We start from the raw sequence: 19,970 nt of genomic DNA on the forward strand, positions 1-19,970 counted from the left end.
GGATAAGATTTACCTACGCTCAGTCTATGAAACTTATATATCAAGCTAATTAAATAAGATTCTTTTAAAAAAATATTATTATTTTATCATTTTTGCCCCGTGAATCGTCAAAAATAGCTTTTTGTAGATTGATTTCATATATGGGGCCATACATTTGGTGTAGGTAAATTTAAAAACATATTTCACTATTTTCCTTTTTCTTTATTTTATTTCCTCTGATATTTTTTTCTCTTGTTTCCAAATACAGCCTTAGATTTTTTTTTTTGTGAAAATCATCGGTATCCGAACTCTATTATTAGGGACCGCCTAATTCGACTTAAGGTTTAATCACAGTTAAGGCTCTTCGCCCCTCCCTGCAGGTACGTTTAGTGAGGATCGAACATAAGAGCTCTTTCCACATGCCCAGCCTGCATTGCCAACTGAGCGACAAGCCGTACGTAAATAAAGCCTTAGATTTGATGCTGATGAATTACTAAATTATTAACAACTAGTCTTCAACCCGCGCAACGCGCAGATTGTATAATTTTATATTTGTTTAATTAAATTGAATATAATTTTCAAAAAATTTGTTTTGATCTATATTTGCGTTGCTTTAATTTAAATAATTTACTTATGTACTTTTGATTAAAGGATGGATTAAATTTTCAAATATTGAAGTGAAGTTTAATTAGAACAATTAATTATTATAAGCAAATTATTATTATTTAATTGATATATTTAGTTAATTATTTTTTTCTTTGAAATTCTCATATATTCAAATTAAATGGAGTATAAAAATATAATCTTAATAAAAAAATTTTAGTGAATTGAAATTAATATTTTAATTCTATTTGTTAATCTAATTATATATTTAATTAATTTTATTAACTATGACTCTATTATAACTCCATTATTTTTTTTATAGAATAAGAACTATTTAATAAAAAATATAATATTTATTATATATTAATTATAAAGAAATCTTATTAGTTAATTGTAACTCCATTATTTAATAAAGCACATTTATTTTTTATTTAAATATAAAAGTTATTAATTATAATGAAAAAATTCAATATATCACATAAATATTTAGGCTTTAAAAAATTGTATATAATATATAGATAGATAGATTTCAATAAATTATGAAATGTTTGGCAATATATATATATATATATATATATATATAAATGAATATGTTCAAAAGCATAATAATTACATGTCTTCATAATTATGATAATATGCCTTGTTATCAATTCTTGCAAAATATAAATAAATATGATTAATACTATTAATTATAAAATATTATTGCCCTGGAAGGGCACTAAAATATCAAACAACTCTTACCTAACTTTGAAAATTCAATTCCTCGACGTCAAGGAATGGCTGGGATAAGCAAGGATGGGAAGCAGTTATGGAAGCCTACTTAGACTGCTTTCAAAGAGGTGGCACACTCTTTACCATTAGATTCTAAAACTGCCAAATGTATAAATTTATCTTGTAATTTACCAAGAACAAAACTTGTTACTCCTTAAACTTTACAAGTGAATTTATCGCACCTCCGAAGTTACAAATTTTAGTAATATTGTACCATTCTCCATACTAGCAACAACAATTTTTTTTGGCATTTTTAACATTTATATGCAAAATATTCATTTGATATGTAGTTAGTATAATTTTTAGAACAATGATTTTCACATTTTTCAACTATAAAATAAGTGTTTAATCGATCTAATTTTCTAAATTTGAGTGTTTAATAAAATAATTTTTTCAAATTAAAATATTTAATGGATACAATTTTTTAAATTAAAATGTTTAATAAAAGTTAACATAAAAATTGAGAGGGTTATTAAATTTTTTACATAAAGTATACGGGTGAATTCATGTATCTGGGGATTCTAAATCTAAAGCCAAACAATCAGTCATCCTGAACCAAAATAGCTATGGCCACATACTCTTTCTAAGCCAAACATGAGAGGACTAAATTAGGAAAGAAAGGGCATGTCAAATAACATTAAGGCTGAGGTACAACAAATACCTAATGCCTTAAAGAGGATTCCTCTGATAAAGCCCTTAAAAGATAAAGAAAAATGAATCATGTACTGCTTATGGTAGAGGAAGTAAATAACACCTGGAGGGATAAAAGACAACCTAATTTAAAGAATTGACTCATCATCAAAGTGCCCAAACTAGAGGGCATGGTGTTAAAAACATGAGTGGGATATGAGCTGACATATATATATATATACAATGCATGTAATGTCTATATATGTACGGATGGCGCTATATTAACAAAATCATTATCATTGAGGGATGAATAATAAAAAATGTAGTTATGATTTTAAGTGTAAAAGTGAGAATACTATATAAACTAGCAATATATATTGTGCTATGCATGGTTAAAAAAATAAAATTAAGTAAAATGAAGAGAATATATACATAATTTATAGATTTTTGAATGAAATTTCTTTTATTATGCTATTAAAAAATATCATAAAGATATAACAATAGTAAAAAAAATTGTAGCGTAATTTTTTATTATTAAAGTGAAAAATTAGTAGATAGGCATGTGTTCTAGAATATGGATTAAAAATATTAAAATTTATAGAGATAAATAAAAAAAGTAAAATAAGAGGTGGTAAAATTCATTAATTTGATTTATTTAAAAATTAATGTAAACTTAAAATAATTAACTTGTTATTTCATTAAAATCCATGAGTAAATAATTTATTTTAAATAACTAAAAGTTGTATAAATCTTCAACCTATAATATTATTAATACCATAATTAATCAATTATATTTAATATAATTTAATTTAATACAAAAATTTTTAATTTTTTAATATAAAATAATTACTGTCCACAAAATTAAAATTTATAAATTATGTAATTTATTTATATCATTAAAAGTTATATAAATTGTTACTTAAAAAATTATTAATTCTCTAATGTCATATTAATCAATTACATTTAAGACGGTTTAATTCAATCATAAATTAATTTATTTTCAAATAAATATAAAAAAAAACAATTAAGTCATATACATGTCATTAATTTTGAATCCTAAGTGGCAACACTAAGGAAAATTCTGCCTGCTTTGTGTGTGTATATATATATATACATGTTAAATAATCTTTAAAAAGGAGATAAAAAAAAATTTGAGTAAAAACTACTAACTCTATTAGTGGAAATTGTTGAAATGTAGAAAATTCGGAACAGTAAAAAAGGAATAATATATTTAAAAGCAGGGACCAATACATCATTCCAAAGAATACAGAAGAGTATAGTGATATAACTTATATATAGTATTTCTAAAAAACCTAAAGTGTTTCTTGAGGGTAAACAATTTAAAATTTTCAAAAAGTGCATTACTACACCATTTAAAAAAAAAACGGAAACGTTTAGATAGAAAACTTAAATATACATTAACGATTGTCGGAGAAAATGTTTGTTACTTCACAAATTTGAGAGTAAACATTTGGTACACATCAATACATTAATACATTAATTGAATAATTCATTGTTATTAAACTTTATCATTTTTTAAAAACTAATAATTAATAATAATCATTTAAAGTCATTATTACATTAAATAACCAAATCAAACCAAACGAAAACATTAATTCAAAATAAATCCAAACCAAGCTAATATATTAATACATTAAATAATCAAATAAAAAAACTCTAACTCAAAATAAATCCAAACTAAACCAATACATTAATACATTGAATAATCAAATCAAATCAAACCAAAAATACTAATTCAAAATAAATCCAAACCAAACCAAACCATGCCAATACATTAATACAATTATTTAATACCTTCAAATTAATTGTTGGCGATTTTAGTTTGTAAAAATGAACTGAATAAATGCAATTTAAAAATATTTATGTTAAACTCAATTTATGCGAAACCCGATTCTTGTTTATGTGATCACTTGTGTAATGAGCTTATGCACCTCTAATGGGCTAGTATGGTTAGGCAGTAAAAGTGTAGGTTTAATCTTATAAGGACTTGTGATGGGAAGGTCCATAAGATTCTCTATAAATAGGCTAAGTCCCCTCTCAATTCTTAAAAAAAAAAAAAAAAAAAAAACCTAATTTTGACTAATCCCATTGAAAGCCACCTAAACGAATAAGGAGACGGAAATGGAGAGAAGGATGAGGAAAATCTAGTCTTTATTACATAAATATTAATTTTATTTGCGAGTACGTGGTCGTAGAAAATACAATAAGTGAAATTGAAAACTCTACTTCAAATCACAAATCAGATATACAAATTGTTTCCACTTTATAATAATTATTAGTGTTCTAAATTCATATATTAGATCTTAATTAAATTAATCTTACACGTGGTTTCAGAGCTTAAATTGTGCATGAATTTTGAAACCTGATTAAAATTATTATAAATAAATTTTACTGGTATTGCGTGGTTGATATTTTGTTTTGGTTTTGATAAGGATATATAAAAATTAAGATGCATGTGGCATTGACATCGATTTCAAAAAGCACCGATTAATATATATCAAAATTGATGCGGCAGTGTAAGATGATTTCGTCTTATTGATTATACTGTTTTCGTCATACATCTGAAACTTGAATATACTGATTCCTATTATTTGTGTCATTGATTATATATATAATTACTTTTCTTGTTCTTTGTATTATTGGTTTGGTTATTACATATAATAATAATAATAAATTTGCATTGATTTTGTGTGGTTGTTGTTTCGTCTGATTGTATATATATACACAGTTGCCTTTTCTCGTTTTTTTTTTTTTTTTTTTGGTAATTACATATATACAATTGTTTTCTTGTTTTGTGATGTAGATTTGATAGTTATATATATAAATAATAAATAATCTGTTTCTGTATCGTTGATTTCACGATTATGTTGAATTAATTAACAACTCAGTGTTGTTTTGTTATATATATATATATATATATATATATATATATATATATACAAACATATAGTGTCGTTAGGTTAAATTTTAAGGTCGCACCTGTTTATTTATAATATTTATAAATAAATACTGTTTTTCTTTAAATTGTATTATTAATCATTATTAAGATCAAATTTCGTCTTCCATTCTTTATTAGACTAAATAAAATAAAGAATAAAATTAATTCAAGGCATATTTGTGTTGGCATGTATTTATAATAGAGATACATTGTGATTAGTATCTCATATGTGTTTCTTAAACACATACGTTTGTGTTTGGTATGTATTTTAATTGTGGGTATTTGTGAAATTTCTAATTTTGGAAGTCAATATCAGTGTTATTGCCTAAGTAGGACACTTGTTGAGATTTATAGGATTATTCTTAATTATTTATAAAGGTATATATTTAAAAAAATATATATTATTATATATAATAATTTGCCCAAAGGAGATTATTATATGTATTAATTTAAAATTTTGTGTGTGATTCAGAACATTTGTATTTAGATATATTAACCTAGAAGGTCTATCTATCCAAAGGGGATGGATTTTTCAAAGTTAGAATAATCTCATTGTGAGCTCTATGTATGAAATTTTATTGCATGTACATATTCTTCCCAAAGGGAAATGTGTAGTCATGCACAAAATTTTATTTTTAATAACACCTTGCTTACTAATGCATGCTTATATATTGTACGATTGTGAGGTCTAACCATAGGGGAGAATATTATGGCAAATAACATGAGACCGGACAACTTATGAGACCATTTCAAATATTTACAAGAGTGTGGAATAGTTGCCCAATATACCATGTCTGGTAGTCTCGAGCGAAATGAAGTGTTTGAGAGGCATAATCACACTTGCAAAAATATGATGAGGACCATGATGAGTAGATCTAATTTGTTTGAATTCCTTTGGGGTGAAGCCATTAAAACTGCCTTGTATATCCTAAATCATGTACCTAGCAAATCTATTCCTAAAACACCTTTTGAGTTATAGATAGGGAGAAAACCTAGTGTGAACCATTTTCGTATGGGGTTGTCCTATTGAGGTTAGAATTTATAATGCAAATAAGAAAAAGACAGATCCTTGGACTACTCGTTGTTTCTTTGTAGGGTAAAGGATACAGGTTCTATTATCCTACACGTGACACAAAAATTTTTAGAGTCTATGACATCTAAGTTTTTATGAGTTTGATGTCGCTGATGTTGATTGCTCTCCACAACCTGTAGAGGATGTGCAAACTAAAACAGTTTCCTTTCCTTTGCCTATTTTGCATGAAAAGATAGTGAGAGTACCTATTGAGAGGAGAAATGATATACAAGAGGATCCAGTTTTAGTTGATAATCCTCCATAGCCTGAAATTATTGAATGACGACCTATTAGAAGATTTTTTGGGGAAAGAAGGTCTGTTATTTCTGATGATTTTATTGTGTATCTTGGTGAGAGTGATTATGATATAGGTCATATTGTTGATCCAGTTACATATGGAGAGGCTATCAATGGTACACACTCTAGTTTATGGATTGATGCTATATATGACAGATGAAATGGTATCTATGGCTCATAATGGAGTATGGGAGTTAGTGGAGCTTCCACCTGGGTATAAGCCCATAGGGTGAAAATGAGTGTTTAAAACTAAAAGACTCTAAGGGGAATATTGAGAGGTTTAAGGCAAGATTAGCTGGGAAGGGCTTTACTCAATGTGAGGGCGTTGATTACAATGAGACTTTTTCACCAGTTTCTACTAATGATTCTTTTAGGATTATTATGGCTTATTGGGTCATTTTGATTTGAAGCTTCATCAAATGGATGTGAAAACTGCATTCTTAAATGAAGATCTTGGTGAAGATATTTTTATGATGCAACCTGAAGGTTTTCGAGAGAGTGGAAAAGAGCATTTGGTGTGTAGATTGAAGATATCTATTTATGGGCTTAAGCAAGCTTCACGCTAATGGTATCTTAAATTTAATGAAGTGGTGACTTCATTTGGTTTTATAGAGAGCAAGATTGATCATTGCATTTATCTTAAAACTAGTGGGAGTAGATTTATATTTCTTGTTCTCTATGTTGATGATATTTTGTTGGCTAGTGGTGATATAGGATTACTTTGTGAAACTAAACAATTGCTCTCTAAGGCCTTTGACATGAATGATCTTGGGGAGGCATCTTTTGTCTTGGGTATTGAGATTCATCGTGATAGATCTTGTCATATGTTGGGACTTTTTTGAAGAGCCCATATTGATCGCGTTCTTAGTAGGTTTAATATGCAAAATTGTAAAGATGGTGATATTCCTATTGTGAACGAGGACAAGTTAAGTAAGGAATAATGTACTAAAAATAATTTTGAGAAAGATTCCATGATGAATGTACCTTATGTTAGTGTTGTTGGTAGTTTGATGTATGCTCAAGTATGAACTAGACCAGATATTGCATATATTGTTGGTGTTCTTGGTCGATATTTGTCTAATCCTGGTCTAATGCATTGGATTGCTGATAAAAAGGTTTAAGGTACTTGCAAAAGATAAAAGATTATTTGTCAGTTTATAAACAAGTTGATCTCCTTGAAATAGTTGGCTATTCGGACTCAGAATTTGCAGGTTGTCATGATGATTTTAAATCTACTTCAGGTTATGTATTCATGCTTGTCGGTGGAGCTGTTTTATGGAAAAGTGTTAATCAGACACTTTATTGCTTCTTCTACCATACAAGCTGAATTTTTTGCTTGTTATGGAGCTACAACACAGGCAATATGATTTAAAAATTTTATTTTAATGCTACTTATAGTGGATTCCATTTCTAAACTACTTCCAATTTATTGTGATAATAGTATAACTGTGTTCTTTTCAAAGAACAATAAGAGTAATAGTGATTCTAAACATATGGAGATTAAGTATCTCATTGTTAGAAATTTAGTGAAGAAAGGGAATATAGAGATAAGGCATATTAATGTTGAGCTAATGCTTGCTGATCTACTAACCAAAGGCCTTAGACCTATAGTCTTTAAGGGCCATGTTAGTAATATGAGTGCTATGGAGTCTTTTAATGTTGTTGGTTAGAGGGAGTTTATTTTTGTAATTTATTTTTGAGCAATTATATACATTAAATTTATCTATATTATAAATAATTATTTGAGATGGATTTGTGCTTTTGATAATCATCATTTGTGATATTATATTTAATTATATTTGCTCATTAAACGATGACATGTCATGAAATATGTGTTGAATTCTTAAGACATATGTTTCAGTCTTAAGTATTATTTATAGCTAATATGTGTTTGTTTCCATTGGTGTTATAGGAAACAATTGGGTTGTTGTAATTTCTCTTGCTTATTCCTAAGTATTTGTGTTAAAAGAGGAATCATTAAGGATCGGCAATGAAATAGCAAATTGATCATATTTGAGTGCTATTTCTTTTGCTACACTACCATACTGTGATCCATGTCGGTAAGTGATTTATATTTGTAACCATGGATAGATCTTATGTTAATAAATGGCATAATTATCACCATGATTCGATATCTATGACTTCATATGGATGAGATTTTTAGAGGTGTTATTTCTTAAACTAAGTGGTCACATTTGTGTTTTACTACTCAATCTGAGAGTCAGTTTTCAAAATTATTTTTGAATATATTTAAAAGCCATAATTAATATTGTCCAAGTGGGAGAATGTAAGAATTTTTTTTAATATGGGATACTATTAATTGTGGGCTATTTTAATTTGTAAAAATAGACCGAGTAAATATAGTTTGAGAATATTGTGAAGCTCAATTCATGTTTATGTGATCACTTGTGTAATGGACTTATGCACCGCTAATGGGCCAGCATGGTTAGACAGTAAAAGTGTAGGCCTAATTCTATAAGGACTTGTGATGGAAAGGTCCATAGGATTCTCTATAAATAGGTAAGGTCCCCTCTCCATCCTTAAAAAAAATCTAATTTTGGATAGTCCCATTGAAAGCTGCCTATGTGAACAAGGATACGAGAGGAAGATCTAGTCTTTATTATACAAATACTAATTTTATTTGCGAGTATGTAGTTGTAGAAATAAAATGAGTCAAATCGGAAACTATGCTTCAAACCACAAATCAGGTGCACAAATTGTTTTCCCTTTATAATAATTATTAGTGTTCTAAATTCATGTACTAGATCCTAAATTAATCTTATAAAAACATGTGCGAAAGGAATGATTATAAGTAAATTTTATTTATTTTACAATTCATTAAAATTCATGAATTAAGTAACTTTTTCATATCAAGAAAAGCAATGTAAATTATCATTTAATTGACATGTTATTATTTCAATAATATTATAATTAATCAATTGTATTTAATACATTTTAATTTAGTGAATAAATAATCATAATTTTAATTTATTTTAAAACAATTTATTTTGAAATTAGTATAAAAATTAAAAAGTATCATCGACATCACAAATATAAGTCATTTAAAGTTGTTACATGATGAGTAAGTAAACAATTAACTCTCTCAAGTATAATGACACCTTATATCTCTGCAAAGCGTAAAGGTATTCATATTACAAACAAATGTTCATTAATTTTACTAAATTACTATTTAAAATATTGTAAAGACGATTATTGTATTAAATATAAATAAGGGTAAAATTATAAAAACGTTAGTAATTACTCCTTAATATTCTCAAGACGACTTATATTTGTGGGAAAAAAAATCTATCCTAAGACGACCTATATTTGTGGACAAAAGGAATAACTACTCATATCATTCTAATCCATGAATATAAGTAAATTATACATATCATTAAAATCTATATAAAGTATTACTTGGCATATTATTAATTCTCTAATGCAAATGTTTGGTTAGATATAATGCAATGCAATATGATGTAATCAAAGATGTAATGCAATGGAATGTAATCAAGATTTCATTACTATGTTTGGTAGTGTAATTGAGAAAATTTATAGAATGTAATCACTATTCCATTTTTATGTTTGTTTGTAAATATGCAATATAATTAAAACACTACCACTACCAATCATACGACCATCACCACCGCATCATTATTAACACAAAAGAAATATATGAACCAAAAACTATTCATTATATTAAGTTATTAAAGACTATTTAGATTTATAAATTTATTTCAACTAAAAAAAAAATTAAAAGAAAGTGAACCGGAAAAATATAATGTAACAAAATAAAATTCAAAGTCATTAGAAATTAATTTTTTTCATATATTTTGGTTCAATAAATTAAATTACAATATAAAATTATGGGGATTTTGATCTTTCTAATGATTTTTCATTTTATTCTTTTCGTTCCTATAACAAAATAAAAGAATAAAATATATTTTTTATTTTTTGATGCATATTAAGTATTAAAATATAATTTTTATTATGTGGTGTGGTGGTAAAGCGGTAGTGGTGATGGTGTTGGTTAAGATGGAGGCTGTGGTTGAGGTGGTGGAGCAATAGTGGTGGTTGAGGTGGTAGAGCGCTGGTAGTTGAGGTGTTGGAGAAGTGGTGGTGGTGGTTGAGGTGGTGGTGAGGATGTGGAGCGGTGATGGTGAGGGTGGTGGAGCGGTAATGGTAATTGTAGCTGAGGTTGTGGAAGTGGTGATTAAGGTGGTGGTGGATGGGATGGAGGGGTGGTCGAGCGATGGTGGTAGTAGTGGCGAGATGGTGGTGATAGAGTGGTTGAGGTGGAGCGATGGTGGTGGAATGGTGATGGTGGCTGTGGTGGTGAGGTGGTAGTATTAAATACCATTGAATGGTAGAATTTGTATTGGGCTAGTTTAATATAGTTGGTATTACATGTGCTCGATGTAATGGTCAATGCATTTGTTTTTTGATGTAATGAATATTCATTACATCATTTTTTTTTGAATAGGAATATTACATCAATTTAAATAATGAAGATCACACATGTAATCTCAATAGTATTACATTGTTTAAAAAAGTCTAGCCAAACAATGTAATCTGTCATGTAATGCAATCCTCATTCCATTACATGGTTGATTACATTAAACCAAAAATGGCCTAACATTCTAATTAATCAATTTATTTAACACAATTTGAAGCAATAAATAAACAATCATAACTTCATTTTATTTTCAAATAATTATAAAGTCAAGTCAGTAAATGTAATACACTTGTCAATTATTAAAATACCACTTATCAATCGCTTAGAAATGTTGTATTACTTATGGATAACATTTAATAGAATATGAATATTTACCAGGGAGGAATCTGTAATTTATACGCAAAATTCCTATAATTATAGAGACTAAATAGATATTTGGTATAAAATTCTAAAATAAGAATGAATATGTTTTCTTATTTATTGATATATTACAATCTTAATTCTGAAACGAGGGTATTGATCTCTAAACAAATAAATCCTATAATTCTCACAACAAAACCTATAAATTTTTTCCAAAACAATGCAAAATTTCAAATATGTTTAATATTTTTATAATTTTTTTATCAAGATGCTGTTTTTTTTATACAAATCAAGATGCATTTTTTATTTAAGAAAACAGTACGATTCTACTTAAAAATAATTCAAATAAATTAAATATTTAATTATTTTTAGTGCATATTCATTAATGCCTTTTGAATACTAGAAATAAAATGCACAAGAAATCTATAACTAAAAAAGGAATCAACAAAAATTGCACTACTTTTTAGAGGATCAAAATAGAAATGGGTGAGGTTAAGAGATAGAATGAAAATAGAGAAATTTGAAGAAGCAACGGAGATGTGAAGAGATGGACTAATGGGAAAACCATTGTGCTTAACTTCTCTTCTACCTAGGGATGACCACGATTCGGTTTCAAATTGGAACCGAATCGGAATCGAATAAGTCATAATCGACATTAAATTGTGGCATTAAACTATAACCGAATCCGTATACTTAGAGTTTGGTTCTGTATTTTTTAAATCCAGAATCAGTGATTTTGATTTAAAACTGGCGGATTTGGTTTTATACCGTGAAAAACATGTTAAAGAAACTTTCAATTTTTTTTTATTATAATTTTATTAAATAAATTTTAAGAATCTTTATTGAATTGGTTTAGTGTTTTTAATAGTAAAATTTATTATTGTTATTGATTCGATCTACAATTATAGAAAAGAATTTTAAAAAGTTTGAAATAGAATTATCTTATTTCGGTGCAAATCCATAAAAAATCAAAATTGATGGTTTCAAAACCATCTTAGAAACCACTAAAAGTGGTTTAGTTTTAATTTCATCTTTTTTATAACTGGGATAATATTAAAACCGAAACGAGCGATTCTAAAAATGAAAATATTTAGGAAGAATATGAAAAATATAACATATGTTCAATAGATTCATGCCAACTTTTAGTCTTCTACTACTACCTTTGAAAAAAAAAAAATATTTTCTACTTTTCCTTCTTTGTAAAGTGGATTCTTAAAAATAATTATTATCATTATTATCACTCTCCTAAGGGAGGCTCAAATAAAATTATAGATGTGGGTTAAAATAACGTACTTTTTTTTTTCATTGAGAAAAAAATGAAAGAAATTTCATTAATTGGAAACTATATACAAATATGATATACATATCAATATGTTTTTATATTTTGTGTAGAAAATCTAATAATAAACCACTTATACAAATAATAAAAAAACACAATCTTAATTTGAAATATCTAATCGAGTTGATAGAGCATAATATTTGTGCTATAGGCGATCGCTTGCTCCACCTGGTGGCTATTCATGGCTATTGTTTGACTCCATGGTCTTTCTACAGGTCCGATATGATTATGTTCAAATTCCTTCCTTCTATTGGAGATGAGATCTACACTTCTTTTTATATAATTAACCAAATTAACCAAATAATAAAAGACTCTAAACAAAATCACTATAATGATGATAACAATAACTTAAAACTATATCTTAAAACAAAATCTCAAGATATGGGCAACAATAAATCCTAATATTTGGTGACAATAATTTAGATTTGTATACAGATCTGCGGATTATTTACGAAAAAATAAACATAAAAAAAGGGAAAGGGGAGACCACTGGTGAGAGTTCACCGGTGGTGCCCGTGAAAGAAGAAAAGAGAGTTTTTAGGTTAATTTTAGATTTTGAGAAAATAACATACTTATATATAATATTTAATATATAAAAGAAAATTTTTTTTAGTAGGATCATTTGACCCCATTTTAGTCTTTCGACATTGAGGTTCGCGCGCCCTTATTTACTCATAAATGTACGTAATTGGTACTATTTTCCGACATCTACATAAGGGTAGGGGTGGCCATTTCACGATTTTTGGAACCGAAACCACCAATTCAGAACCAGAACCATGATGAACCATAACCGATCCAAACCAGAATAGAAACCGGAGGTCTGCATTCTGGTTCCGGTTCTCACTTTTGAGGAACCGTGAACTGATTCTAAGAACCAGTTGGAAATTGAAATCGGGGTCTAAGGTCCAGTTTCGGTTCCCACTTTTGAGGAACCGTGAACCGATGGTTCCAAGAACCAGCCGAAACCAGTGGTTCTTTCAACCGGTTTGTACCGATGCCTCTGAGGCTTCGAACCAAAGGTTCTCCTGGTTCAATTTTTTTTTTATTTTTTAAGATATTTTTATGAAATTTTCAAATTAACCCTCCTAACAAATATATAACAGTTAGTTTTAAGGGTATTTATGAAAAGTTGATTTTTTGAATTTACTATAAATACCTCTTTTCATTTTAAAAAATTAAATTAAGTTCAAGCTTTTTTCTCAAAAAAATAAATTAATTTCAAGCCATTTTTCTAAAAAAAGAAATAAGTTCAAGCCTTTTTTAAAAACAAATAAATTAAGTAATGTTATAAAATAATATAAAACTAGAGAGAAGAAAGGGAAGGAATAGAGAGCAAAATATGGAAGAGAATACGAGAGTATCTTTATTATTAATGAGAAGATGCATATATATAGTTACATAAGTGAAACCCTAACAGAATCCTTCACAAATCAGGAAGATAAAGTTCGCAATAATTAAGACTACAGAATTCTAGCTAATATGGGACATTCACTTATTTTATAACATTCCCTTTTGGATATCCATTTTTCAAAGAATATGCCTCGTTAAAACCTTACTAAGAAAAATACTATGGAAAAAAAAAATCTTAGTGAAAGAAAAACAGTATATTATTCTTTTCTTCAATACGCATTGAAATACTGCCTCATTAAAAACCTTTACTAGGAAAATCCAGTTGGAAAAACCCTTGGTTAAAGAGAAAAATAGTACAGTGCGTATTTTCTCCCGCTCATGAAGATAAATCTTGAGATCTTTGAGTTTATGCGTTTCTTTTTTTGTGCACCAATCCTTCAAAACTTATGGTAGAAAGCTTGTAGTAGAAGATGTTTGATGAGCAAATCAATAATATAATCGCTTGAGTGATTGAACTTCAATATACAATTCTCTATATAATATTGTAGGAATTTCTCTCTAGACAAATAGACTACACGTACTTTGAGCAAACACATTCTTATCTTTCTTCATGAGTTGCTAAAATTTTGATAGTTAAAAGAAGTATTAGCAATTCTTCGATTCTTGAATGTCATAAAATAATTGTACATCCACATATAAATGAATGACTTGTTTATAATATAACATAATGTGGATTAGACAAATAACTTGCATTTTCATGGCCAATCAAGACTGATTTTGACATGTTAGTTATAATATAACTCATATTTATCATATAATATGAAGATCTCAAAATATATATGTAACTCCATTAATTCCTTCATTTTCAACAAGAACTATATCTTGTTAATAAAATTTATAAAAATCAAGTCAAGTATAAGTAGCAAGATACATTAGCGCCTTTATTGTACTAAAATATGGTACTTCATGTAACATCCCCTCCCAGTCCACCCGTTAACTCGAATGAACCGAGCCGAGACGCTACAATCTGATTGAACCTATGTCCTTTCATGCTAATATCATTCTGTGTGCTGAATATGATGTCAAGCTGTTGCTTTTTGCTCCAACCATCTCTTTAATTGTATGTTAAAATTACCAGATAGTACCTACATTTTCCCTATGTTACATTTTAATACCTAAACTCTATATTTTAGTGCAAGTAAGTCCTACTCCTTATACTTTGATCTTTTTGTTTCATTCAAGTAAGTCCACTTTTTTTTACTTATTTAAGTTACATCCCATTCTACCCCACTCTGGAGTTAAATGGCTCGAACCGGGCTCTAGTTCGGCTGGACTCGACTCGATTCTATGCAACGACTGGATTCAGTAGGATGTCACACTTCAAGACCAAGAGTTCTTTATAATTTTCTCAAAGTGAAAAATGGTCATCTTTTCATCAAGTGACCTCGCTATTATCCAAATAAAATCATTTGAATAACTTAATCATATATGTGGATTCATAGGTAAAATTTCTTTTATGAAATGCTCGATCTTTAAGCCGAAACAAAACTTTATATTTTCAATGTCTTTCATCTCAAACTCTTTCCTTAAGGAATTTATAATCTTTGGAAACTCTTCAGGAGTTCCAATCAAATAATGACAAATTCATATTCAAATATCTCTATAAAAATTCATAAACATACAATAATATTATTAAAATATCATTTCAACTGATATCCACTAATCAAGATATCACCTTACTCGTGATAATATATAAAGTAAATATTAAAAGTATGCTTTCAATAATAAAATATTATAAAAATAATATAATTATAAAATAATATTATATTTTCTTAGTCATAAACATCATTAAGGCTATTATATCAAATGTATTGAAATTTCTTTAATCCATTTAGAAATCTTGAATATATTTCTCGGGGTTTCAATTTGTTTGCTTCAAGCATTTTTTCAGTTTTTTATGGATATTATTATCCAATAATTTATAGAGCTCTATAATATTAGTTGAATAAATTTCTCAAGAATTTAACTTTATACTTCAAGCAACTAAAATCCTTCAGGGATTTTCATATAGATATCTACATCAAGTTAGTATATAAATAGGCAGCTATTAATTCACTAGACACATTTAGAATTTTCATAAGTTGTCAGACTAATCAAATATCAAATTATAATTGTATCCACCACATAAGGATATTTATCCTCATAATCAATACCAGTTCTTTGCGGAAAAAACATGTGCAATAAGTTTGCTTTATAACTCATGATCCCATTTTAATTTCGCACAAATATATATTTACATTTTACTGGCTTGACATCTCCTGATGCCCATATTCAATTTTTAAATTTTACTTTTCAAGTAAATTAAATATCATATGTGTCGTTCTATTTTGGCCAATTAATTCTATGTTTATATTCTCAATAGATAGTTCTCAAGATCCTCATAAGCTTTCAAAAAAAAAATTCAGCGCTATATCATAAAAAATATTGTCAACATATATTTGATATTGGTTCCATCTTGTCCTGGCATGATATAATTTATAGAGATCTCATAATTTTCATTGATTTCAAGTACTTGAATTTCTTCGGAAAACTTACTAGTCATGTCTAGGATTTCTTCTAGAATTTACTTTTCTAGAACTTAAATATCTTGAATATTTGCTTCTTTTCATTTTCTAGGATTTTTATCTTTAAAACCAATTAGTCTACTACACTTCAGGCGTGCCTTAGACTCATTAGCATAGGCAGTTTGTCCTTCAAGGACTTTAATTCTAATAAGAGCATTTTACAGCTAGTTTATGAGATTTAATTATTTCCTTTTGGATCAGTAAATATATCTAGTAACTAATTTGCAATATTTTGTAAATGAATTATCTTTTAAAATTTTAAATTCACACTGCCTTGTATGAGAATCAAGATATAATAACGACAATTCTTTTTCAATTAATTATTCTTCTAGCTGCTTATTTTCTTCCCCTAATGTCAAGATCTGTAACAATTAGCAAATTTGACTATAAATAACTTTCTTATTTTTGAAAGTTCTAGATAGATAGATGTAAATTCATACCCGACATATTTTTCAACCTCATTTGAGGACCTATCTTAGTGCGTTGTGGTGGAGCAATTAGAACATACGCCGCACGTTCAAAAATTCATGGATGAATAATATTTGGTTCTTGATCTAAAACCGATTGTAAAGGAGAGAACTTATAATAACTTATTGGCCTGATGCGAGTAAGTACTACTATATATAATAGCATGCTGCTCTACAAAAATAAGGAGCTTTGTTCTCATAATAATTGTCTTGCAATTAATTACAATGATTTATAAATGATTCTACTAAATCATTTTTGAGCATAAATAAAAGCAACAACATGTTACCCTAAATTATTTCAATTAACACACGCCATAATCATTAAAGGCCGTTGTGTAAATTTATCATTATTCTCAAAATAAATTGTCTTAATAGCATAATCTAGAAATTGTATTTTTAATTAAATTATTTGCGTAATAATCATACAAACTTCTAGTTGCATGTTGATAATAATCATGTAACAATCTTTTGGATGCATCTATACAATATCCAAATAATCTACATGATGGATGAATTAATCAATAATTTCACTTTATATATTTCAGAAAATGCAAGTAGTTCAATTTGAACTCTTGGTGATTGCTCAATAATTAATTTACTTTGAGAACAAACTAAGCATGAAAAATTCAATAGATTTGAAGAAACTTCTGATTCTTCAATAAATATCCATTTAAGGATTTTTTTTTCCGCATCATTATTGATCAGAATGGTTCAATCGATCATGCCAAATGATAAAGTACTTGAATTTATAAATTTTTGGCCTACAACAATATTTATTTCAATTATAAATATCTTTGGAATGCTGCATTATGCATAAAATTCATTCCTTTTTGGTAGTAATACTTGCTCTTACGGAGCCTTTAAATATTCTTCTACTACCAAAATCAAATTTGCCTTCTAATATTTGGTGTACAAGTACATAACCAATATCTACATACGCCACATTTATTTGTACCACTTCTGGTTGTAAGATTTGTTCTTATTAACTCATGTGGCTACCATTATTGCTAAAATCATTATTTCAATTATAATCTCATGAATATTCTCAATCACAATTATATCTTTAACATTATTCATATTCACGCCCAATATCATATATTATTGCATTCACTTCAGAGAAAATATCATATCTAGTTGGGTAGACACAGCTAGAGCCATATATATGTTATTCTATTCAATTCAAGGAATTGGGCAAAATTTAGTTGGGTGATCTCATGATCTTTATTAAAATCTTTTTATTTTGCTCAATGATATAAAAGATATGAAAAATTCAAAATATATCTTAAAATCATCTCTCTCAATATTACTACTTCAGGAGCATGTTCGAAGTATAAATATCATTAACAATTTTAAATCAAGGGCTAATATAAGCTTCAAATATAATAACGGCAATATCTTAATTATATTTAAGAAATAAATCAATCAAATCTCAAAAATTTATACTACATAGATAATATATATCAATATAAACAATAATTAACAAATAATAAAATAATAATAATAGGTAATCAAATTTCCCACTTAAGGAATTGAAGTCATTTATAATAAGTAGAACGCTTCTTTAGCAAATTTAATAAATAAAATTACAAGACATATTATAATATTTAAAATACTTAGCAAAACTGGGAAAAATAATTGCAAAATTTGCCCGAGTTCTAATTAACAAATCGATACAAATATGGGTATTTCATAAATAGTTCTAATTGTGGTTGCCTTTATCCACAGACTACTTAGTTTACCAAATCAAACTTATTATTATATAATTAATTAAATTAATATCATACCAAATCAAACTTTCATTTAGGTGATGAGTTGGATTTTCTTAGTTGAAGAAGATGACAAATTGTTGAGCTAACCCTAACGATGACGATAAGGATGTTTGAAACGTCCAGTTCACATATGATAGTTCGTAGTCGCAGAAAGCGTGTAGGATGGCGTTTCAGTTTGAGTTATTGCGTTTCTGTCACTATCTGGCTTTCAACAATCCGTAGCATGGTTTAATATTTCTTTTTGGAAGCTTTTATATCAATTTCAATTTTTTTGTTTTGAAAAAAAAAAATACTAGCATGTGATCCTTATCTTGTCACGAGTATTTGATATTGTCAAAATTAAAATAAATGAATCAAAATTGAAATTGGATTATGACTTTTTTTTTTTTTTATTTACATCCAATCAGACATAAAAGTAAATTTATAATCAAATTAGCATAATAATTTTATTTTACCTAGTCATGAGTTGGGTTCTCAAAGTCTAATAAATCAAATAATCCTCTCTATGCAATTCAAAATGTAAAGTAAGTCTACGTATGTTATTAGTACGATCATGAAATAGATATAATAAAATTTAAAAACGATAAACTAGAAAGAGAAATAAGAAAAAAAAAAAAAAAAGACCAAGATAGCAATTCAAATAAAAAATTTTTAAAGTTGAACATTAAAAAATAAATTTTATTGTCAAATATAACAAAAGAAAATGATACATCACTTTACATGAATCAAAGAAAATCGATGAAAAACATGTAAAATATGACTGAAATTGACTTCCTTTTTTTTATTTTGAATTGGATTTTTCAAGCTTATTATAATTATTATTAGGGTTCATATTCCAGTAAACTATACAATATTAGATTGAAATAGGAGTTTTTAATATTAAATTTTAAAAACATTTTACTCAATTTTAATATTGTATTATTAAAATATATAATTAAAACTAAAAAATAAAATAAAATAAAATTTGAATAGGGATATGGAATTTTGTACTATATTTCCATTCAATATTTTATATACCAATATCTTAAAATATACATTTCATTTAATTTTTATATTCTAAAATTCCGTTCTAAATTGAAATTCAATTTGAATCGATTAATTCCAAACCAGTTTACACCCCTACTGAATAGAACAGAGATGGGAATTGATGGTGCCAAAACCAAAATCAATTATTAATTTTTCTTTTATCTTAAATATTAATAAATAGCCTTAATTAAATTTTATCAAGTACAAAAGAGAAATTTATTATTATTATTATTACCAATGTTTTTTAGGATAGAGTAATTGGTACTCC

The sequence above is a fragment of the Jatropha curcas genome, chromosome 8, assembly GCF_041381405.1.
Source record: "Jatropha curcas cultivar XTBG-Jc1 chromosome 8, XTBG_Jcur_1.0, whole genome shotgun sequence".
Classification (NCBI taxonomy): Eukaryota; Viridiplantae; Streptophyta; class Magnoliopsida; order Malpighiales; family Euphorbiaceae; genus Jatropha; species Jatropha curcas.